The sequence below is a fragment of the Manihot esculenta genome, chromosome 12 (assembly GCF_001659605.2).
Source record: "Manihot esculenta cultivar AM560-2 chromosome 12, M.esculenta_v8, whole genome shotgun sequence".
In the NCBI taxonomy this organism is placed as follows: domain Eukaryota; kingdom Viridiplantae; phylum Streptophyta; class Magnoliopsida; order Malpighiales; family Euphorbiaceae; genus Manihot; species Manihot esculenta.
The window spans coordinates 11900530-11927321 of record NC_035172.2 but is presented as its reverse complement, the minus strand read 5'-3'; the positions used below and the strand labels follow the sequence as shown (position 1 = coordinate 11927321).

The 26792-nt window shown below is 32.6% G+C and overlaps 1 non-coding gene across 1 annotated transcript in view; it reads right to left on the bottom strand.

Annotated features, from left to right (window-relative positions):
• Positions 1-21924, bottom strand: part of LOC110628462 — a 30178-nt gene extending 8254 nt beyond the window's left edge. The window contains exons 1-8 of the transcript XR_006348041.1: positions 21448-21924; positions 20655-20971; positions 20444-20536; positions 20254-20344; positions 16706-16796; positions 4042-4139; positions 3670-3739; positions 1980-2083 (exon numbers count right to left, since the gene is read on the bottom strand). This is a non-coding gene — a transcript (protein PSK SIMULATOR 1). The remainder of the gene's footprint in view (positions 1-1979; positions 2084-3669; positions 3740-4041; positions 4140-16705; positions 16797-20253; positions 20345-20443; positions 20537-20654; positions 20972-21447) is intronic.
• Positions 21925-26792: the final 4868 nt, after the last annotated feature.

Genomic DNA, 26792 nt, shown 5'->3' with positions numbered 1-26792 from the left:
TGGTTTACATGACTATTTATACACAAAGAATTATATCTAAACAGGAAGCAAATAATCAAATAATAATTACAGAGATAATTAAGAATCCTAATCAAATCATATCTCTAGAATCAAGATCAGCAAATAAGTCAACACATTCTGATATTTGAGAGCCTACTCAGGCTGTATCATTGTTTGGTAATTGATGGTTTATTACTTTTATTGATTGTCATACTCAGATGACTTGGGTATATTGATAAAAGCTAAAAACGATATATTTTGTTGCTTTCAACTTTTTCACAAGATACTTTGTACCAAATTTGATGCTCAGCTAAAAATTTCAAGAACTGATAATGGTACAGAATATATGGATCGTAGGTTCTCTGTTTATTTGTGTTGACCAACGTAGAAGACCCTATAATTATGTTTGATTATAGGGATTTTATTTTCTACCTTTATTGTAAATATCCTTAATTAGGTTGATTCTGTGTATAAATAGTCAAACCTTGTAAGATTAATTCAATTAGAATAGAATAAAAAATTTCTCTCAAAAATCTTTATGGTATCAGAGCCTTAAACCTGTTTTTAGGGTTTTAATTTGGGTCAATTTCAACTTTAGGGTTTTAGAACTCCCTAAATTGGTACTACCGCATCTAGGGGCCTCCTCTTGCCTCACCGCCAACACCAGCATGGTCGCCGGAGTGTTGTCTACCTATCCTCAACTTCCGGCACCGGATCTTCGAGCGTGTGAGCCTCACGAGCCAGCACAGTGGCGCGTGAGCTTTTGTTTCCGCTGGATCTTTCTCCTCAAGCATCATCAATGTTTTCCCCGCCTATTTTCGGCCACTTCCTATTGCTTCTTGGTCGTCTTGGTGTTGGGTTAGGTCTTATCGGTGGTTGCAACTTTTATTGGGTTATTTTACATGTTCTTTATTTGGACAGCCTCCTCCTTTGCTTAGATCTGTTGTTTTATTGTTGTTTCCTAGCCTGAACATAGCAAACATGAAAGCGACTAGTAAGGGTAATGCAAGTGCTTCTCATAATGCTTCTTCTCTTGGTAATGCTCCATGGACGATTGATTCCGACGCAAATAGACACATGACGGGATTTTCTAAAAGTTTCCTTAATTACCTTCTATGTCTAAACAATGATACTGTCAGAATAGCCAATGACTCTTCTACTCCTAACCAAGATCCTTAATTGTAAAATTGAATTTTTTTCTAATCATTCTGTTATTCAGGATCTTCAAACCGGGAGTTGGGAAAATGATTGGCAATGATAAACTGCATGATGGCTTGTATATATTAGAATGGAATCCGAGTTCTAGTTCATCTCAAGCCTTTTTTGGAGAAAATATGAATGTCAACCAAAAAATCATACAATGGCATAGACGGTTAGGACATCCATGATCTATCTTTTTATACTTTAGAAAAACTTTATCCTGACTTATTTTTCAAGACTCGATTTTGTTCTTTACTTTATGATACTTGCGAGTATGCTAAGCATACACGAACCTCTTATCCCTCAAGTAACAATAAGAGTACGATCCCTTTTGTGACTATCCATTTTGATGTTTGAACACCTACTCATACTGTCTCACTATTTGGTAATTATTGGTTTGTTATTTTTATTGATTGTAACACTCGAATGATTTGCATTTATTAGATAAACACAAAAAGTGAAGTGTTTTCTTACTTTCAATCTTTTCACAAGATGATTGATTGATTTGATGCTGATTTGTTTGCATAAATTAGGGTCCTTTGTTGTGAGAATTATCTTGTAATTATTTTCTTCCTTTTTGGGTGCAATTCTTTGTGTATATATAGACATGTAAACTATTTGTAAATATTAAGAGATAAATACAAATATACACTCAGAAATTCTCCAAATTCAACACCAACATCAGATAGTAAAGACATAATTACCAAACTTTTTTGAAAAAATGGAATAAGAAAATGCAAAATCAGATAAAGCACTAGTTACAAAAGAGGAACACTCACAAGGGTATCAATTTGCATGACTATATTTGCATAATGCAAAGAAAGGCCAACAGGTCCCAAGCTCTGGTTATTGTTATTAGATACTTTGACTGGTACATTAACATCTGCAGGATAGAAGTATATCAAGCTAGAACATTTTAGTTAGTGAACATCAAGCATTGAAGAGGCTCAAGATTAAAGATGGCATGCCAATATTCAAAGATATTAATTTTCGAACTTGAGATGGCCTACTTTTGTTTTCCTATTATTTTATTTTTCACTAAATGAGCAAGGTCTGGACACCTTTCAAAGCTCAACAATATATCTCAATTCTTTGTCATTTGTCTAGCATGTGATTCTCTGTGTTACTTTAATTTGTATATATAGTATTGTCATAACTGCTATTGAAATTGTAATCACTGTTTCAATATAAGGTATTGGAGAATAAGTTTGACTCTACGTCTGGTGTATCAACAACAGATCATATCTTTTTTGTTAAGAAGATCAATGAAGTTATGGAAGAGGATGAAAGATCTCAAAATAGTATCTATGACCTAGCAAAGGCATAAGGAAAAAGTATCACAGGAAGTTCTTTGATGGGTGCTGGAGAAAAAAGGAATCCTTATCATACATGTAAATGTTATTAATGTCAATGTATGAAGGGGCAACTGTTATTAATGATAATGTATGAAGGGGCAATCACAAGTGCAAGAACAATGAAAGGGATACAGACAAATTTCCCATAATAGTGAGTTTACATCAGGAATCATCTTAGATTTCGTACCTTTTTAACTTAGTTATGGATGAGATAACCAATTTATTACATGTTATTTACAAATGACGTTGTCTTAGTGGATAATCATATGGTCGGTGCCTCAACAATAAATAAAAATAAGAAATGACCATATTCAGTATCACATATTGAGGATTCAGTAAGAGTCAATTAAGGTAATTTGGTTATGCCCAACATAGAGCATCGAACGCTCCAAAAGTGGAGCTATGATAAGTTAGCGTTGGAAGGACTTAGGAGAGAGAGAGGGAGAGAGATAGAGACTTAAATAAAGGGAAAATATCAACATATTTACAATTTTCGGATATTATGCAGAATTTGTAGGAAGTAGTGACTCCTTTCCAAAGCTTTCTTCATCAATACTTCCATTTATAATATAGATTAGAATTTTGTGGTTTCTCTATCCAAAAACAGGCCCTACAAATAAAAGTGATGAAATATTGTTCATAAATTACTACAATTTGTTTTTTTTTCCCAACATGGAACTTAGTTTGATGCTCTAAATGTATTTGCATAATTGCAAGATGAGATTTTATTGCTCATAAGCCCACATTGGTCCCTACTGATAGAAAAAATTAGTTATTTCAATCCCAAAAGTACACTAAAGACTTTATACTTTAGTCCTGTCATAACAATTTAGCCTAGACTATAGCTCTTGACAATTTTAAATTGCACCACACTTTAGCCATAAAATTTAGGATTTAATTACACTTGATTTTCTGAATTTTTTTATTTTTATTTATATTTATTTATTTATTTATTTTTTTCGTCTTTAACTATAGTAATTGTAAAATCTTTTGTCTTTAACTATAGTACAATAAATAAGTGCTCTATATATATGACTAAAATGACATGGCAAGCCTCGACAGCTTTTTAGTATTTTACCAAATAGGTATTTAAGAAATTAAACAAAACAATTACCTTCACTACCAAAGATGTTATGGATTTTCAAGAGTAAAAAGTGGACAATATCTACAAGCTTCTCCATCACCTATAATGAAAAAACAAAAGCAAGAAAAAAGTTTGCTTATACATAATTTCCAAAGGTATCAAATAATGAATTCATATTTAGTTATAACTAACTCGTTAACTAACCAATAACATAAACTGAAGTAATAAAGAGCAGTGAGATGTAGTGTTGTCAAAGAGACTTATACTAAGTGAACACACATAAAAAGCCGGAGACAGGTTATGCTTTCAGAGACCCGAAAGAAGAGCTATAATTGTAAATTGAAACATTATTGCCATTTAAAGTCTCCTATGAAAAGCAACAAATAGCAGCAGTTTAGATACCTCTTCCAAGCTTCTAGCCCAGAGTGACTTTTTCTTTAGGTTTCGAACTTTTTTCTTTTGGCTTTTGAGCTCCGCTCTTATGGTTGCAAGGCTATCAACTGCATTGCAAAGAACAAAACAAACTCACTTGAATATAACAAGGAATCTCTTTACCAAGTTCTAGAGTAAAAGATGAACCATTATGAGATTACACATGGTAAAAAGTAAATAGGCACATTTTTACCCTTACGTAGGCACAAGTGAGAATATAAGCTGCACTTTATCTGTATAGTTACTAAAGATACAAAATGCTGACAAGAGGCAACAATAGAAATAAAAATTAGATGACTAATCCTATACATTTAACTCATATTAATAACTCATTTAGGACTTTACTACCAATGCTTTTGAAATTCAAATAAAAATAAAACTAAAAGATTTTTAACACTCTTAAAACATAATAAAAAAAATAATTAATAATAACAATGATTCCCAGAAAGAAAATACTCAATCATCAAGAGTATTTTAATCTTTATCATTGTGACAGAAAGATGTATGTTACCAGTCTAATCTTTTTTATTCCCATAATTGAAAATTTATTATATCTCTAATAGAACAAATTGGGGAATAGAAATTATGTGCATTATATTCTTTGAATCAAATGATAAATATATAGATTACAAAGTATTAACATGGAAGCTAAATCAATCACCTACATGATTAAGCCTATAATTGTGCCTATAATTGTGCTATTTACAGATTATATACCATAACACTTCCCTCAAACTGGAGCATAAATATTAATCATGTGTAGCTCATACAAAAATATCCTACTTGAGGCCCATTTGATGTTTTGGTGAATAAATCACCTAATTGCTCTTATGTCTTCACATGTCAGGTAGAAATTACATTTTCTTATATTTTCTCACAGATAAAGTGGCAATCTATTTCAATATGCATAGTTCGCTCATGGTACACAGGATTTGAGGCAATATGAAGAGCTACTTGATTATTACACCAAAGCTTTGTTGGTGAAGAAAGACTCAAACCAATTTCTGATAATAGATGTTTTATCCACACAATTTCACAAGTGGATTGAGTCATTGCTCCATATTCAGATTCTGCACTTGATCTGGATACAACATTATGTTCCTTACTCTTCCAAAACACTGGATTTTCTCTAACAAACACCTAGTAACTTGTAGTAGATCTTCTATCACTTTTGAATCCAACTCAATCTACATCTGAAAAACACTCAATGCGAGTATTAAGCATACCTAGTCCAAGAGTTCCCTTTAAGTAACATAAAATCTATTCTAAAGCTGCCCAATGTTTGATTATGGGTGCAGACATGAACTGACTCACAACACTTACTGCAAAAGCAATATCTGATCTAGTTTAGTTTTCTAACTAACTTTTTGTACCTCTTCGAATAATCAAAGGGGCACCATCATCTTTTGTGAGATATTCATTAGGAACCATTATTGTACTATAGGACTTAGCTTCCAACTTCTTAGTTTCTGCATGCAGGTCAAGAACATATTTTCCCTAAGATAGAAAAATTCCTTTTTTACTTCTTAAAACTTCTACTCCCAAAACAGTACTTCATCTGCCCTAAGTCTTTAGTGTGGAAATTCGTATCCAAGAAAGCCTTGAGAGAAGATATTCCTACATAATCACTTCCTGTAATGACAATATCATCCACATATGCAATAAGGAGAATAATGCCACCTTCTGATTATCGATAGAATGATCACACTTGCTCATTTTCAATCCAAACTTTTGAACTACCTCACTGAACTTACCAAACTAAGCACGTGGACTTTGCTTCAAACTATATAAAGATTTTTTTTAAACAACAAACTTTCTTATACTGAGCAACAAAACCAGATGGTTACTCCATATACACCTCCTCTTGAAGATCACCATGAAGGAATGCATTCTTGATATTCAGCTGATGTAAGGGCCAATGTTGAGAAGAAGCTATGGATATAAAGAGACGAACAAAAGTCAATTTGGCCACAGGAGAGGAAGTGTTTTGAGTAGTCTACTCCATAAGTCTTGTGCAAATCCTTTAACTATAAGTCGGGCCTTAAGCTAAGCCATCGAACCATCTGAATTAACTTTGATTGCAAAAACTCATTTACATCCCACAACTTTCTTGCCTGGAGATAGATCCACTAGATCCCATGTATGATTTTCATCTAGAGCTTGTATCTCCTCAAGCATTGCATTATCCCAACCAGAATGAGACAGGGTCTCTTTGACTGTCTTAGGCAGGAAAATGGAATCTAGGGAGATAATGAAAGAACTAGATGAGAGAGACAAATGATAATATGAAATGAAATTGGCCATAGAGTAAGCGGACTTACATTGACGTTTACCTTTACAAAGACTGATGGGGAGGTCAAGGTCACTTAGCGTTAGTGGTGGATCCAACGACAAAGAAGATGCTAGTGCAAGACATATATCAGCAGATGCTTGTCTTCTAGAATAAACTTGAATAATTGGCTAATTGACTGAGGCAAAAACCTGAGCACCGGTAGGTCCACCATCATCGGATTGAGCAGGAGAAGAGACACTAGAGGAAATCCCACTATCTGATGTGAGTTTGTAAATGAGTCATTCATCTTCCTCTTTCTGACTTATAGAGGTGGATATTGCAGAAAAGAATGGTTCTCAATCGAAAAAGGCCACATCTGTCGAGACTACATATCTGTTAAACTTAGAAGAATACAATGATACCCCATCTAAAGGTGAGAGTACCCCAAAAGACACTTCAAGGCTTTGGGATCCAATTTGGTAGTATGAGGTCGGACATTACGAATATAACAAGTACAACCAAATACTCGTAGCTCTAATGGAAATAATAACTCGTTATGAAAAAGAATATTGTAGGGAATGTTACCATGGACGACTGTAGGTGGGATGCGATTAATAAGAAAGCATGTTGTAGAGATAGCATCAGCACAGAATTGCTTAGGAACTTTCATCTTGAACAACAAGGCATGAGTAGTTTCAAGAAGATGTCTATTCTTCCTTTTAGCCTCTCCATTTTGAAATGGTGTATCAACACATGAAAATTGATAAAGGATACCATGTTGAGTCATTTAAGCCTTAAATGGTTCTAACATTTGTTCCTTAGCATTATCACTCCTCAATATGCATACATAAATATTAAACTAAGTCTTAATTTCAGCACAAAAGATACAAAAGTGAATGAGCACCTCAGAACGATTTTCATAAAATAAATTCAAATCATTCAAGAAAAATCATCCACAAAAGTAACGAAATATCTCAACCCTATTTTTGACCCACAAGGTCCCCAAATATCTAAATAATCTAGTTCAAAAGCATATCTAGCTTGTTTATTGATTCTAGGACTTAGCGAGATACAAAATGACAAGACTCACATTCTACTGAAGTGAAACTGGGGGCATAACTTCTTCAAAGTTGGCAGATAAGGATGTCCCAATCGATAATGTGCTTCAAATGGAGAGATGATACTAGCACAAGCAATTGACCGAGGCACACAAGTATCTAAAATATAGAGACTATTAGATACATGTCCTCTACCAATAATCTTCTTTGTCACAAAATCCTAAAAATATAATGATTAGGGAGAAAAGAGACACAACAATCTAGACCTTTAGTAATTTTACTCACAGAAATTAAATTGAAGGGAAGCTTGGGTAAATTTGCATTTATGATAAAGTTATTCAAGAACCCTTAATATTATATTGTGAGTGATCGAAAACTAGAGAACGTATGGGGATTACCTGTCATATGATCCATGGCACCCGAATCACTGACTCATTTATTTGACGAAAATATGAGGCATGTTTTACCTGTCTTAACAATAGTAATGACCCTTTCAGTAGGTTCTAACAGTGACCATATTCATCTACTGATATAGTGACAATTCTCACAGAAGAGCTGGATATACAACATTAACAATAGGAGTCCTCCAGTTTTTATTTTGTAACTTCTTACATCTCTCTATATCAAACTCCTTATATTAATGGCAAACAAAATTACCAGTAGCGTAGGACTTACTATTTGTACCCACACTAAAAAATCCAACTAGTAGATATCTCCCAATGCAAATAAATTGTCACATAAAGAAACCAAGAGTCTAAAACCAAAAGAAGCCAAAAATATCCTTTAAAGGGGCAAGAGTGCAATGGTAATAGTACCCAAAATGTAGGCAAAAAACTAGAAACTCACTCTAGCAGTGTCGAGTGACGAGGGCGGCACAGGAAAGTGGCTGTAAATGACGAGGCAGTGGCTCGTCGGATGTCCCACACGCCTGCACGCACTGCGGCGTGAAGGGGAGGCTAAAACAAAAACTAGGCGAGTGAAGCCCACGCTCAGCCCGGATGGTCACCGAATTCTATAGGGTGACTGAAAACAGAGGTGTGCTCCTCTCTCCAATGGTGGTGAGGCCCAACAATCACTGAAATTGGTGATCCAAAATTGGCAGAAGCCAAAAACCCAAATGGCAGCGGCCAAAACCCAAATGGCTCTGATATCATGTTAAAGTTAGAATAATAAAAGAGATAATAAAATAACACAAAAAGATTTACGAGGTTCAGCTATGAGAGCCTATATCTACAGACACAAAAACCTTCAAGGGTACATCTTTATTGAATTAGATTATATTCTCACAATACAAAAGCTTTCCTATTTATAATGGAGGTTCCAAAACATATATAGTATGATACCATACCATAAATTAAGGGATTCACCAACTATAATAAGAATATATCAAATTCCCTTATTTTAGGAATATATAAACATATATTATTCTATTTAAGAATACAAATCCTATATTAAATAGGAATAACTTTCTGTTGACCAACATAGAAAGTTTTTAATTAGGAGCATTCGGTTTATTGTCATCTTAATTATGCTTGATTTATGGAGATTTTATTTTCTACCTTTATTGTAGATATTCCTAATTAGGTGTGTTGTAAGTATTCCTAAATTAGGTTGATTCTGTTTACAAAATTCAAATCTTATAAAGATCAATTCAATTGGAATAGAATAAAAAATTCCTCTTAAAATTCATCATGGTATCAGAGCCCTAAACCTAAACCTGATTGTAGGGTTTCAATTCGAATCGATTTTAATTTTAGGATTTTTGAAACCCTAAATCCTTGAATTTGTATTGCCACACCTAGAGGCCTCCCCTTGCCTCACCGCCACCACCAACAGGGTTGCCAGAGTGTCGCCGGCCTATTCCTAGATTCCAACATCAGATCTTCGAGTGCGTGAGCCTCACACGCCAGTATGTCAACGTGTGAGCTTCTAGTTTCGTCGGATTTTTCTTTCTAGGCTTTGTCGGTGATTTTTCTAGCCATTTCCCACTGCTTCTTGGTCCTCTTGACTTTGGGTTAGATCTTCTTGGCGTTTGCAACTTCTATTGGGTTATTTTACTATCGGGTTAGATCTGTTATTTCATTGTTGTTTTCTAGCTTGAGCATAGCAACCATGAAAGTAACCAGTCTCATAATGCTTCATATCTTATTAATACCCCATGGATTATTGATTCTGGTGCAAATAGACACATGACGGGTTCCTCTAAAGACTTACTTAATTATCTTCCATGTCTACAAAAAGACACTGTCAGAATTGCATATGGTTCTTTCACTTTATCTCTGGAACCGGTTCTATTGTTTGTACTCCAAATATCAAACTATCCTCTGTTTTTCATGTTCTTTGTTTCCAAGTTAATCTTTTTATCTATTAATGCTCTCACCAAAACACTTAACTGTAAAATTGAATTTTTTCCTAACCATTGTGTTATTCAGGACCTTTAAACTGAAAAGAGGATTGGCAATTGTAGACTGTAGGATGGCTTATATATATTAGAAGGAAATTTGAGTTTGAATTCACTTCCGACTCTTTTTGGAAGAAATTAGGATGTCAACCAGGAAATCATACAGTGGCATCAACGGTTAGGACACCGATCCTTTTTTGTTTTAGAGAAATTTTATCTAGATTTATTTTTCAAGGCTCAATGTTGTTATTTAGTTTGTGATGCTTGTGAGTATACTAAGCGTACAAGAACCTCTCATCGCTCAAGTAACAATAGGAGTAATATCCCTTTTATGACCATCCATTCTGACATTTGGGGACCTACTCAAATAGTCTCACTATCAGGTAATCATTGGTTTGTTACTTTTATTGATTGCTGCACTCGCATGACTTGGATTTATTTAATAAAGGCAAAAAGTGATGAGTTTTCTTGCTTTTAATCCTTTTACAAGATGATTTGTACTCAATTTGATACTATGATAAAAGTTTTGAGAAGTGATAATGGCACATAGTACATGGATGGTCGCTTTTTTACTTATCTGGAGTCTAATGAGATGCTACATCAAATTAGTTGTCCTTACAGTAGTGTCCAAAATGGTATTGCTAAAAGGAAAAATAGGCACCTGCTGCAAGTAGCCAGATCTCTCCTTTTCACTATGAATCTTCCAAAAACCTATTGGGGAGATGCAGTTTTAGCTGCAACTTATCTCATTAATAGAATGCCACTCAAAACTCTTGCCTTTAAAAGTCTTTTAGAGGTGCCAAAAGAAAAAAAATATTTATATTATTCGACCAAAGGTGTTTGGCTCTTAAATATGTGTTTGTTGGGTATTCTTCCACACAGAAGGGTTACAAGTGTTACCACTCTCCATCTAGAAAATACTTTGTCAATATGGATGTTACGTTTAGAGAAACTTAATCTTACTTCAATACTGCCCTATCACCTCTTCAGAGAGAGAACAACGAGAGAAGAGATAGATTCCTGGTCTTATAATTCTAGAGCATTTTACTCAAGAAAAGACTATTATATAGAGGGAGACTATTGGTGATCAGGAAAAAATAATTGACGTTTGGATAAACCAAGTTTAAGGAGATACACAAGAAGAGATAAAACAAAAGCAGAAAAAGCCATTGTGCAGCCTACTCAGTGTCATGAATCTTCCCTTCTCCATCTGGTGAGTCAACTCTAAACCTTGAACTCATTGATGATCTAGATAAACTAATTGTTCAAAGAAAATGAGTTAGGTCTTGCACAAAACACTCTATTTTTAACTTTCTTTCTTATAATTTTGTCTCCATCCTATAAAGTTTTTGCCTTGTCAATGTCCTCTATCTCTATTCTACAGGATTGAAAGGAAATTCTCAAATACTGTAATTGAAAGGGAGCAAAGATTGAAAAAATAAAAATCTTCGCTAAAAATAAGACTTGAGAGTTGGTGTCTCTTCCACCTGGAAAAAAACCAGTTGGCTATAAATGGGTATTTAGATGGATCAATTGAATGATTCAAGACTAGACTAGTTGCCAGAAATGCACTCAATACTATGGAGTAGATTACTAAGAGACATTTGCCCATGTTGCAAAAATGAGTTCAATCAAAATTTTGCTATCTTGCGTTGCCAATCTTGACTGGGACCTGCAGCAATTTGATATGAAAAATGCATTCCTTCATAGAGACTTAGAGGAGGAAGTATACATGGACATCCTTCCTAGATTTGCTAATGAAAAAATGTTTGGATTAAAACAGTCACTTAGAGCTTGATTTGACCAATTCAGCGGAGCCATAGTTTCTTATGGCTATCAACAAAGCAATATTGATCATACCTTATTTATCAAACACCATAGAGGTAAAATTACTCTTCTCATTGTTTATGTTAATAACACAATGACAGGAGATAACTGTAGAAATATAATATTTGTTATATTGTCTCACAATAGAGATTACAACCTATTTATACATGAGAGACGGTATCTAAACAGGAAGGAAAATCAAGCCTATGATTATGCAATCCCTAAGATTAAGCAACTAATCTATCTATCTATATTTACTTCCTATATTAACATATTTACTTTCTATAACTTATAACAATAACAAAGAAGAAATGGCTCAATTGAAGAAGCTTCTGGCTTAGGAATTCAAAATTAAAGATCTAGGAAAACTTCATTATTTTCTGCAAATTGAGGTTGCTAGATCGAAGAAGTGAATTTTATCTTTCAGAGGAAATACATTATGAATCTCTTGGAAGAAACTAGTATGTTAGGTTGCAATCAATAGAAACTCCTATTGAGAGCAATCACCAAATTGCAAGTAGGGACTAGTGAACCAATAGATATTGGCAGATATCAGAGATTGGTAGACAGATTAATTTATCTCTCACATACTCGACCAAATATAGCATATACAGACAGCCTAGTCAGTCAATTTATGCATGATCCTTGTGAACCCCACATTTAAGCTATCTTTTGTATTTCGCTATACTTGAAGTCTACCTCTGGAAAAGGCCTTCTATTTTTCCAAACACGACCATCTGCGAATAAACGCATTCACAAATGCAGATCGGGCTGGATCCCTTAATAATAGAAGGTCAACTAGTGGTTACTGCACACTTGTAAGAGTCAACTTTGTCACTGGAGAAGCAAGAAGCAAAGTGTTATTGTTTGATCAAGTGCTAAAGTGGAATATAGAGCGATAGCACAAGGTGTTTGTGGCCTCCTATGGTTGCAAAAATTATTAGAGAAATTGAAACTACTGGAAAGGGACAAACTTATTTTTTTAGTGTGACAATAAAGTACATCAGTATAGCTTACAATCCGGTTTAATATGACCGAACAAAACACATAGAGATTGATCGTTACTTCATTAAAAGAAGTTAATAAATGGTGTCTTGAGATTAGATCATGTGATTTCCGATGAACAGCTAGCTGATGTGTTTACCAAAGAGCTCAGCAAGCAACAAGACCTATCATACCTTGGTTTGAAAGATGGGCATGTGTGATATCTATACACCAACATGAGGGGAAGTGTTGACCAACACAGAAGGTTTCTAATTAAGAGGATTCAAATCTTTGAGATCCTAATTATGCTTGATTATAGGGATTTTATTTTCTACCTTTATTGTAGATATTCCTAAATAGCTGTGCTATAAATAGTCCTAAATTAAGTTGATTATTTGTGTATAAATACTTAAACCCTGTAAAAATCAATTCAATTGGAATAGAATAAAAAATTCCTCCCAAATTCTTCAATTTCCATAGCACTTTTCCTTAATTGTAGCATGAAATCTCATCAATACTGACACTCCTTAATGAGATTCTAAATAGAAGCTAAAAACTTCCTCGTAACAGCTCACAACCAGCAATTGAGCATATTTAAAAACACTCGCATGAAGACACCCACACAAAGTACCAAAATGCAAAACAATTCTTAGAATTGCACTTCCCTCTCCAAAGACAATGCCAGCAAGAAAACATCAACACAAAATCCATCTCCAAAGACAATACCAACAAGAAAACATCAACACAAAACAACTCATAGAATTGAACAAAGCACACCAATCGAACACAAACACAGGTGTGAACAATACCCATAAACAGTATCAATGAATAGTGCTCATGAATAATAACGATGAACAGAACCATGAACAGTGTCGACGAATGCTACGGATGAAGAGTGCCCAAGTCTCAAAGAATTAAGGCTCTCATACCATGTAATAGAACAGATTGGGGAAATAGAAATTATGTGTATTGTATTCTCTGAATAAAAATGATATATAAAAGTTAAGCAAATAAAGGAATATAAAACATCCAAAAGATTAGAAGCACATAGACAACAAAAAGGAACAAAGAGGCATATACAAAAGGGAAGAGGAGAAGACAAGCGAGAAAATGAGGAAACAAGACATTGAACATAAAGTTTCATTATATTTGAGGAAAAAGGGATGAAATCTGAAACAGCCTGGCCCAAACTGACCCAAATAACTTTTGGACCCACTTTCTACTTGGCCCAAAATGGTTAACCCAAGTTATTTAGTAGTTTCGTGCTAGCTATTATATACAATTTCAATTTGCCGTAATCTGCCGATGTGGAATGTGTCCCGCATCCAAGCAGGCAGGTGAATTTCACACTCTCTCCTGCTAAATTTGCAACGTCCTCATCGCAACTAAATTGAATACAATTGCTAAACCAAGACCGAACCCTTAGGTATTGTGGTTCGCTAGTACCTCGGACGGCTCCACCTCATCTCACACGGGTAGCCCTTTTCTCGCATGCCCACTAGCTCTGCACAATTTTTCTGACCCAGGATGGCTCTGATACCAATTGAAACAGTCCAACTCAAACTGACCCAAATAACTTTTGGACCCACTTTCTACTTTGCCCAAAATGGTTAACCCAAGTAATTTAGTAGTTTCATGCTAGCTATTATATACAATTTCAATTTGTCGTAATCCGCCGATGTGGGACATGTCTCGCATCCAAGCAGGTAGGTGAATCTCACAAAATCGGAAAAAATGGAAAAGGGATAGTCATTAATAAGAAACTTCCAAATGAAAATATAACTTGTTGAATTTCACATCGGTTTGGAATAGAAGTTACATGCCCTTTATAAGTAGGTACTCCTCCCCCTTAAGCTAGCTTTTGGGGTGAGTTAGGTCTGACTCAAATTTAACATGATATCAAAGTCTCCCTACCGATATTGGGTTTTCCGTAAATATTTCACGCTCTAGTGTAGTCCTGGACGTGAAGGGGGTTGTGTTGAATCCCACATTGATTTGAGATAGAGGTTATATGCCCTTATAAGGCCTTAGATACTCCTCCCCTTGAGCTAGTTTTTGGAGTGAGTTAGGCCTGTCCCAAATTTAACATAACTCATAACAAATATGTCTTATGAAATTAAAAATAGGAAAATCTTATTATATTAACAAGAGTTTAGGAATTAACACATTAATGAGAAATTTCAAATAGTAATATAACTCATAACAAATAGGTCATATGAAATTTAAAGGGATAATGGCAAAAAAATGAACTTTTCACGTTTTAACAGTATATTCTAAACAAAAAAATTTTAACATATATACCCTATATGAACCGCCTAAATTTATCTCTACTCTAAGATTAATTTTAACCGTTAAATGTAATAGACTTATCACATCATCGTCCTAGTCAGCACTCTAAATTAATATTTTAATATAACTCAAAAGGGATAATTATAGAAAACCTCTAAACTTTATTAGTTTCAACAATTACACCCTAAACTTTTTTTCTTAACAAATAAGTTAGATTTTCAATTCGGTTTGATTTTTCTACTCGATTCAGCTTACTTATAACTTCAAAAAACATGCTTCTACGAATCGCTAACTCATTACCAAATAATCTTTTTGCCAGTAAGTAAAATTTTTTACACCGTCATAGATCGACATTACCTTTAGGTAATCAAGAAAAATTAATCATATTTATTATATCCACTTTAACGGAGCTGAAAGTCAAAATCAGTCTAATTAATAAAAAATGACTAAGTTCAGTCTAATTTTTAACTGTTATTTATCTCTTGTAAATAATTTTAGTCATTTTGAGTTTATTAGACTGATTATTGACTTTTAGCTCTATTAGAATGGATATAATAATTATAATTAATTTTCCAAGTAGGTAAATCATGATTCTTGATTTTCTAGGGGTAGTATCTCTATAACACTTATAACCTAATTACATCTACAAATGCAAAAAAAGTGTCGGGAAATGAGTTATCGACTTTTAGAAATGTATCATCCGAAGTTATTAGTGAATAAAATTGAAGTACAAAACCAAACCGAACTGAAAAATTGATTTTGTAATATATTGTTAAGAAAAAAATTTAGAGTATAATTGTTAAAAATAATAAAACTTTAGTTTTTATTTTTAACAATTATCCTTTTGGATTATATTAAAAATATTAATTTAGAGTCTTTACTAAAATGATGACATAACAGGGCTATTATATTTAATATTTCAAATTAACGATAGGGTATAAATAGATTTAGATGGTTAATATAAAGTATATTAGTTAAAATTTTTTGTTTGGGATATGTTAGTTAAAATGTGAAAGTTCTTTTTTTGCTATTCTCCCAAATTTAAAATAGAAAAATCTTATTATATTAACAAGAGTTTAGGAATTAAAATCTCATTCTAAAGTCAAAGGAATTTTGTTTTATGTTAACAAATATACTTTAGCATCTTTCTTTATAATGAACTCCAAGTTGTATAGATTTCTTTAGTATATGTAATTTTCTTTTTGTATGTATTGACATCCATAAGGCATTTCGAAGTGTTGATTTATTTACTGATCCTAGCTGATTCTAGGGATATAATTTGATTTGATTAGATCCTTAATTATCTCTGTAATTATTATTTGATTATTTGCTTCCTGTTTAAATATAATTCTTTGTGTATAAATAGTCATGTAGACCAATTGTAAAGATAAGAGTGAAATACAATAATACTCTAAATTTTCCTAAAATTCTTCATGAAGAGATAATTGAGAGGATCCTGTTGAAATATCTATTTAATGTTGTCAAAGCTATGCCTAGGGCTTAGGATCGCACTCGTACCCCTTGCCCATTGTGCCTAAGGTATGCCTTTAACAACTACAATTAATATTTCTATTAATGTTTTATTGTTTAAAATTTCAAGGAACTTGTGTATTTATGGAAAAACAATAACAACTAAAGTCACTTCTCAAAATAATGCCATATGCAACATTTGTCTTGGGTTCTTCACGATTTTACGTTTCTAATCATACACCAATCTTCTGTGAAATTTGAATATATATATATATATAGTTTAAATCAAGAGCAGCGTTTGAAAATTTTATACACGAGTTAGAGAGAATTTACCTTTTTGACCAGCAAGTGCATGATCTTCTTGGCATCTACGTTGATATTCTTGATCAATTCTATCCAAAATTTGCAATTCTTGGTATAGCTCCTACAATCCAAATAATATATATTTATAATTTTCTTCAAACTATATTATACTTTGAATCCACAAATATATAGTTCGAGCTAACAAAAAAAAAAGAGAGAGAATAACAATACAAAATATTAGGTAATTTACATAAACTATTCTTTAACTTTGGAAGTTGTTACACTTTAGTTCTTTGTCTTTAATTTATTACCATATTCTCATTTTTTAAAATCGTTACATAAAATCCTCATCTTTAAAAAGTCACATAAAAATCCCTCATATTCATGCTGTTTTATGTTCATTTATTTGGCAGAACAGATACATGGTAGGGCTACAGTGTAAAAAAATTTTAAAAATCAAAAGTATGTGAAGAGAGAGAATGTTATTAATATTTTATGTGACTTTTTTCAAATTTCTTATGTTTACACTATGATACTATCATATATCAGTTCTGCAAGACAAATGAATTGAGTGCTTGGGGATTGTTATGTAACATTTTTAAAGATAAAGGACTTTACAATAAATAATAAATTAAAGATAAGGAGCTAAAATATAACAACTTCTAAAGTTGAGAGATGTCTACTATAAAATATGCAAAAATCTTCACTTAACATTGTTCTGTCACCTGATGCTTTCTTGTAATAGCTTTTGGTTTTGCATAAATAATACCTTGTTTTACTGAAGGAAACCAAACTGAAAGATTATTTTGATTTAGTTCTCAGGTATGAATTTCATACCCTTCTTTCTTAGAAATTTCTTGTTTAGAATATTTAGGAGTTTAGTATAATTTTGAATTTATTTTTCTTATCTCAAGGATCTAGTAGTAGTTACACAACACATACACATACACATACACACAATGATAGAGTTGAAAGATTTTAGTCTTTTTGCTTTTGGCTTTATATGGTTAATTTTTTTAGAAATGTTTTATATTAATTTCCTACACTATAGCAACGCCATGAGAATTTTTTACATATATTTTATATTTTTATTAATTTATGAATTAATATATAAAAAGATTGTTCAATAAATCTTAAAATAGCTAATATATGATATTTTAATTAAAAATAGTTGAAAGTTTATTTTATCATTAATATTTGACTTCACATTATTTCTTGGAAGAAGCAAATTGAACAGTACTCTTTCTATTATTTTCTCAAAATTTTAGAAATACTTATAAAACTATTAACATTTTATTTGTTTTTTTTACTAGTACTTAGCAGTCCGTTTTCATTTATTTAGTAATTGTTTTACATTTGTATTTATGATTTTTTTAAAAAAATACAAAAAAAATACAGCTAAATTCAGTTATTCCATGTGAAAATAAAATTAGATCATCTTCACAATACAATACTTCTGCATGAAATAGTTAAACTTAAATATAGAAATTTTTATAGAAAACTTTTAAGTATAATTAAAACAACAGTATCAAAGTCTATTTCTTAAAAATAGTCTAGTAGATTTTTGCAAAATCGTTTTTGATGTGAGCACATGATGGGAAAGAAATCTAAATATTAATTCGTGCAAGGAAACCTTAGCAAGTTTCGAAGGTACAAATCATGGTATTCCAAGACATAGAAAATTAAAGTGTTATCATGAAAGACAGCATTCCAAGGAAGTATCATGATGTGAGAGCTAAGAGACAAGCAAAGGAGGAAGCACAAATAATAGAAATAACGAAGCGCAAAAGGAACAAGGGGCCAATCTATAATTTGTTGCATAATAATTGGCCAATCTGTAATTTGTTTAATTATTATTTTGGACTCATCTAGAATGTGTTATTTTAGACTTATTTAAGATTTATTTAGGCCCATTAGGGTTATGTTGGATCAGCTCATAATTATTTCTACTAGATTAATTAAGATCAGAGTTGTGTTCCTTATTAAAATAGTATTATCTTATATTTTCCTATTTCAACTAAGATTTTTTTGTAATCCTATTCTGCATAGAACCTAAGATTACTTTTAGCTATAAATACCTTTGCACAAGGGATAGACTAAGATATCTTGTCATCAATATTATTTGAATGATTTCTTAATAAAGTGAGGAATATTATTCTTCCATTGTGTTGCATCAAGAAGTTATCTTCTTATCGAGGTTAGTACTTCGTGGCGAATTCAATTCTTATTTTCTTCTTCGTTATCTACATTCTTAGTTACAAATTAATTAAGGGTGTAGTAAAAAAAAATCTATCCTTCAATTCATTACAGTGTGCTTTATGCCATTGGCGTGTAACGGAATTCTTGAACTCAAGTTACTTCTGGATTCCACATCAATTTTTTTAGTTAATATGTTAATATTATTTTTAAAATAATGGTTTAAATTTGAAAAATTTATACACTAAATAGCAAGTAAAATTTTCAACAAGTGCCATATAATTTCTACTTTAGTTATTTTCTTGGGGTTTTAATAATGAAACTTGAGCATATTGATTCGGTTTGGAAAATCTGTACGACTAGTTTTCTCTTCCCTGGTTTGTTTCTTTTCCTACTTTCCTCTGTGCTAGCCTAGGTACCTTAGGTGCTGTTCACATCAACAAACAGACTCCAATTTTTTTCCTTCCCTTAATTATCTATCGTTTAATTTTCTGATTCTATCCTACACTCATTCTTTCTTGAATCCAAATCCTGAAATTCAGTCATTGCCTGAGATTTGTCTACCATAAGTCATTAGTAGGCTTGTCAGTTAAGCTGTCCTATTTCATGACTACTTATCAAGTTGAACCTTGGGTTATTTAATACTTTCCATGTCATAGCAACAAAAGTAAGATCCTTCACCCAAAAAGCAAGAGTAATAAAATAATTGTATAATTTTATATTCCAATATCAATCAAACTTATTTTCTGGTTAATTGGATTTTTGTTTACAAAGATTTAGGGAAAGAAAAACATGCACATAACTGAATACATACACACCAACAGTTTCAAGATAACGCAAAGTCATGTCTCTCCAACAAGAAAAGTTAACCTCTTTTGGAACTAATTATGAGCATTTTGCATTTTACTTGCACTGCTAATGTGTAGTCATATATCTTAAATAGTTTTAGCTCATGTTTCTAATTCTTGCCACACCTATCGCTAAAAAAAAAAATCCAAAACAAGAGTATCAGCATGTTAATTGAGGAAAAGGAAAGGAAATAAGTTAGTCTAAATGTTTGTTTTTCATTTACCAGACTCCACATCCATCAATCATTATCAAAAATAAATCCAGCCATCCAAATTTTTGTGCTTGTGGGGTTATTAAGGAAATGACATATGGGAAGCCACTGATAAGCACTAGGTAACAAAGAGAAGATGTGACTAGCCACACGAGTAAAATGTAATTGTGCTTAATAACCTTGTTCACTTCATGTTAGATGCATGCTAGTGTAAAGTTTCTAGACTAATTTATTTACGTCATAAACCTTATGTCTAGTTTAAGGGGGCCATTTTTTCACCATTTGGAGTTCCCTAATATTGAAGCAATAATAAGGAACTTACTGCTGTATGATGAACTAGGGTCATCAGAAGCTGTATTACAGACTCTGCCTCTTCCTGCAATTGCTTTTGAGGAGTATGATCTCTGCTAATTCTGGAAATCACAGTTACAATTCATTAATTCAATAAGTAAAATATGATAAACTTATGTCATAAATGCAATGGTGAAACCAGATAAGTTCTAGTCAGTTACTTCTCAAAATAACGGTCCAAGCTGTGCCATTGACTATCTTTACATCGATTTCCAAAACGAACAACTTCTCCTGAGAAAATTTTCAACTCCTCCCTGTAAACATAGTTCATAATTCAAGATACTTTTGGGAAAGCGAATCAATATACTAAACTAATTCAAAGAAGATCCATCAATTGATTGATCAACCTAACCATTTAACATATGCAGTTACCTCTTGTCAGCTGCAAAGATCTTCAAGAGTTCATCCATATCATTTGATATTAGATTTTGCACTCCTTCTGAAGGAAGCACTATTTCTTTCAAATGTCTTATATTTCTATCCGAAAGGGAATGCATAAGGCTGGAACCTTTAACAATTGTGTTCGCCACCTCAAAAGCTAATATTGCAAGTTCATTCCCCTTTGTTGCTACAGCAGATGCAAACCCGTTATTGGAGTTTAAATTTGTCATGCTACTCCCAAGTGTGTCCAAGACCTCTACTGCTTTGACTAGCCCAAGAGAACCCAGGCGTGAACTAACCTCTGAAACCTGCGGACCAAGACATTCTCTAATCAGGATTTCTAATAAAATTGCACCTAATCAACGTGACTTTCACAGAGCTTCTTCATCAAGCAGGCATTGTATGTTGATGATATAACATATAGAGAGCCACATATATTCCTTTCAGAGGAGCTTTATTCAAATCAGCTTTACAACATTGAAAAATTTTAGAGGGGGAAAGAAACATGATTGTTTATGCCAATATCCTTGGTAACTATTTATAGCAACCAGAGGTGATCGATAGCAACCAGAGGTGTTTCACATAAACATGCTATCCATTCCGGTCCATAACAAATTTTCCTTTTTTTTCTCTTTTACTTGGACTTGAACTTGGGTGTAAACTCCCAAACTCAGAGCCGGCAACTGCAATACCAGCAAGCCAAAACTGATAGCTGTAACTCTCGCAAGTTAAAGCTAACATTCAATAGAAACTATTAATTAGAGGAGAATGGGAGCGAAATTACCTTGGCAACCGCAGACTGCCCAGACCGCAAGGATCTTGATTTAAGAGATGGATAGCGAGGAATTCCATCATAAAAATCATCCAAGGAAAAGGGTTCTTGTGATTGCTTGGGCTTGAGGTCTTGAGACGGCTTGTCCATGCTTTCCCCAGCCAGAACCTCCGGTGGCCTATCCAAATTACTGCCCTGGGCATTTGGCTGGTCTTCTTGCAAATGTTTGCTCTTGTTTTTGCGGTTGCTACTATAATAGTCAACATCCCCACCCAAATTTCCACCATAAGGTCTGTTTTTGGCATCCAAATCCTTGGAGCAGAGACCTCCCATGGCTCCCTAACTATCTCCGAACAATTCTAGTCAACAACAACCAACTGCAAAAATTATAGCTTTACTACCAGCAAAAGAAGGACGATGGCCAATGGGCGTCCCGCTCAAAGCCATGTGAACATTTATTTATTCTAAGCAATAATGCTAAATGAATCAAACGTTTCTTTCTTCGTGTTTGACCATTACCCTTAGCTTAGCTGTGAAAGTGAAATGCACAGAAATTTAATTTTTATTTAAAAATATATATAATTAATTATTTTTTTATTTTTCACTAATTTAAATATTAATATTTTAGGCTAAATATAAAAAATTAAATCTTCCTCTTCATTTCTCTCTGTTATTTAATATTCAAATCGAAGAATTGTGAGAAATCTAATTCTCTTCTCTTTATTTTTCTCAATTCAAATAAAGCATTATGGTAATTTAGGTAATTATATGGAAAATGTTTGATTAACTTCTTTTTGATGTTACTTTTAAAATATTAATAAAACTAAGAAAAATTAAAATTTTACAAAAATCTGATGATTATTGATTATACTTTAATTAATGAAAAGATTAGTATAAAATGTTTAATAAAATATATTTATTTATAAAAATGAATATGATTTATTTTAGTAAAAGAATTATTATTTTCAAAATTATTAATAAAAATTATGAAAATAATAGTTATAAATTATGTGGTATTGGTTAAATTATATAATTTGTATGTTAATTAATATTTTATTATTTTAATTAAACTTAAAATTAATTATATCAATATAACTGACACTTAAAAAAGTTTAAAGATTAATAATTGATAATGAATCTAATCGTATTATTTCCTTTCAAACATTAAATTAATTTGATTTGATTTAATATTTAATTATAAATATTGTATTATTTAATATTTAATTTTTTTGGTAAACAAATATTTTAATAATAATAAATAATTACTCAACGAGAAAGAAAAGGGGACGGTGCTTTCAACAAACAAAAAAAAAAAAAGAAAAGGGGACGGTGGAGAGCAGGAGACGTCTGCGCTCCAACTACCGTCTTCGATTCTCAGATAGAAGATAAAAGATAACAAATAGAAATAAAAATAAAACCTACCGTCTTCAACCGAAGAAGTGGTCAACTTTTCTTACTTTGCCATTGACTTTGTCTCCTTTTTTTTTTTTTTTTTTCCTTGGTTTTCTTTTACAACTTCTAGATGCCTTCAAATTCACCAATGAGTTAGGGTAAGCGGTAATTAAATTAAAATAACTGAAAGAAATAAATTATTTTAAGTTTATCACATTTCGAAATTTATATTTATAGATAGTAATACTATTAGATTAGAATTAAATTTTTTTTAAAAAAATGGTAATTTATTTGAGCTATTTAATAAAAATATTAATTTATTTTGAACTATTTAATATATGATTTTTCCATACATATGGCGTTAAAAGTTATATTTAGAGTTTTATTTACTATTAAATATATTGAAATAAAATTAAAATAATAAGTAATAAATAATAAATTTTTTATATTTTTAATTTTCAATAAGTGAATTACAGAAAATTCAACTAAAAAAACGTTTGTATTTAAAAGTAAAAATAATAATGTGATAAATAATTCGAAATTAAATCACTTTAAAAAAGTGTTCAAAAAACTTTTGACATAAGCTTAAAATGCTCGATAAATCAAACGAGCATATCTATATAAAATGGACTTTTTTAAAATTGGACTTTTAAAAGTAAAAAGTGTAACTTTATGAAAGATCCAGATGAATACCCATGCTTAGGGGCATACTAATATATATTTTTATTTATTTAATATAATACTTTTAATTATAATTTAAATTTTATTTTTATTATAATTAAATTGACTTTAATCTAATTTGTATTAGTTTAATTTAAAATCATTTATTTTGTTTAGTAGTTTGTTTTTGAGACAACAAATTAAAAATATTTTATTTAATGTTTATATAAATTAGTTACATTTTAATACATACTTTAAAATATAGTATTATTTTGTTATTCATTAAAGCAATTTAAATTTCATTGTTTCAAGCAATTGAAAAAATTATATACCTTAAATTATATATATAATGCGACTGAAATGAATTTATATTATGACAGTCTACCTACAACAAAGAGAATGTAAGGTGGAGATGGTTAGCGTTTATAGTAGCCGCTTCAATACTTAAGTTTTGATAAAGAGTTAGTTAGAAAAGCATATCTTGATCTATGTGATCATTAATCGTTGGAAAAACGAGTGTAATGTAATGTTTTGAATTCAAGAATAGTTGTGTTAGAAAAGCATGTCTTAATCTATGTTATCATTAATTTTTATACTGTAAAAGATGGAGTTGGTTATCGCATCTCCTCAAAATTCGAATAATATCAGCCGGTGGATAAGAATCTAATTATAGGTATAATGAACATCTACTGGATTGTATTTTATAGTGGTAACTTCCCATGGAGTCGAATCTTGATAAAGAGTTTAAACCTACGGTGTTCGGATCTTTTTTCTGCCCATGGGATAAGTATCATGCGGCCCTAATATGGCCTACTTTGCTTTGAATGGTTGTTGCGCTATGAATGATTGTTGCGCTATATCAGAAGTCACACATCTAAAAGTGTCCATTTGTTCGGTTCAGTTCATGAAATTTCAAAAACAAAAAATCAAATCACTTAAAATTCTAGACTGAACTAAACCAATGTTATAAGTGTAACCGAATCTATATAAATCGGTTCGGTTTAATAAAAATCAAAATTAACAGTAGTTATCCCAATTCCAAATTGGGATTGAAGAACATACATCAATATTATTCATAGAACCCTAAATTAACTTCTTCACAATCCCCAAATTAGAATAATCAACAACTCAAAGTCTCAAATATACATGCAAGACTTAGTTATTAATCTTAGTTAACAGGACTAAAATTCGAAGACTCGCTTTGTGTCCTAGGTATAGAATGCCTTGATAATTTTATTAATTGAGATTAACACCTGGTCATGGGCCTGACAGTTATCCGTCTTATGGTCTAGGCATAGAATGTCTTGGCAATTTTTATTAATACCCAGTCATGGGCCTGACGGTTATTCGCCTTGTGGCATGGGCATAGAATGCCTTGACAATTTTTATTAATACCCGATCATGGGCCTGGTGGTTACCCGCCTTGTGGTATGGGCATAAAATGCCTTAGCAATTTTTATTAATCGGGACTAACATCTGGTCACGGGTCTGGCGGTTAATCGCCCTGTGGCCTGGACATAGAATGCCTTGGCAATTTTTATTAATCGGGACTAACACCCGATCACGAGCTTGGCGGTTATCCGCCTTGTGAATTGGACATAGAATGCCTTAGAAATTTTATTAATAGGAACTAACACCCGATCACGGGCTTGGCGGTTACCCGCTTTATGGCCTGGGAATAGAATGCCTTAGCAATTTTTATTAATCGAAACTAAGGCCTTGCGGATATCCGCATTGTGGTCGTGACATAAAATGTCTTAGTTGGTGGGATTAATACCTAAATTATGAGCCTGGCAGATACTCACCTTATGGCCTTAGTATAAAATGCCTTAAGCAGCGAGACTAACACCCGCCTTGTGGTCTTGACATAAAATGCCTTATTTAGTGGGACTAACACTTGGATTATGGGCTTGGCGGATACCTACTTTGTGGTCTTGGCATAAAATGTCTTAGCTAGTGGGACTAACACTCGGATTATAAGCCTGGCGGATACTCGCCTTGGCCTTGGCATAAAATGTCTTAGCCAGCGAGATTAATATTAGGATTATGAGCCTAGTGGATACCCACCTTGTGGCTTTTAATGAGTGCTTTTTAATCTTTTTGAAGAATGCAACCCCCTCATTCCTTGTCACTAAATAACACAACACATGAAAATATACATCATTAATTGTTATTGATAAATTTTTTTCAGATTACAAATATTCCAGGAGTGGTGAATGACTCGGCCATCTAATTTGGCCAGCTTATAAGACCTTGGATGAATAACCTTCGAGACTCTAAATGGTTTTTTTCAGTTTTCGGCTTACTTACCAGACTCAACACTACCTCGTGTTACATCTATTCTTTTAAGAACTAAATCTCTACATTAAAGACACATGATCTGACTCTACTGTTGAATATTTTAGACATCTTGTTTCTATAAATCGCCATTCTAATTGCAGCCTGTTCACATAAAAACTCGACTTGATCTAGTTTGAACTGCATTTCTTCAGGGTTTCTTGAGATTTCGTGGTGCTGGTTTTGACTTTATGTAAGAATCAGGTTTCTCCAGCAAGTCGATGGGTATCGTCGCTTTTCTGAGGCTTTTTGTAGAGTGTCTATAGTATTCTTGGGCTGACTTCTAGCTATCTCGAATAACCGCCAATCCTTTTGGAGTTGGTAGCTTAAAACACATAACACATATGTTAATAACTACACTTTGGTAGTTTATGATTGGGCGACCTAATATCACGTTGTATGCGAGTAGAATATCTACCACCGCGAACTCCGTATACAGCTCCCGCTTGTGCTTTTCATCACCTAGCACAAGGGGGAGATTGATGGTACCCAGTACTGCCACAGTCTTGTCTCCTAATCCCATTAACGTATATGAGATTTTAACAAGATTATTTTTATCTAAGCATATCTTATTAAAGACATCTAAGGTGAGGAGATTAACAGAACTATTTGTATCCACCAAGACTCACCTCACGTCACACCTGTTTAAACGGATGTTGATAACCAGTGGGTTATTTTGAAAGAAATCTATTGCCTTGTCTACAAGTCTAAACCTTACTTTTTGCTTGGCTCATGGTTCCTGCTCCACTGACAAGATGTTTTCTGTGATGCGCTTATTTCTTTTCCCTTGCCATCACTGGGTTCCCCTTGCAATTATATATATAGCTCCCTATAGGCTCACTATGAAGAGTGGAGGAAATGATTACGCTCTTGTTGGGAGTAGCTCATGAATTATCAATTATTTTAGAGTATAAAAGAGGAAAATGTTTCTTTTTAAGAGGAAAATGAATGAAAGGTTGGTTTATACT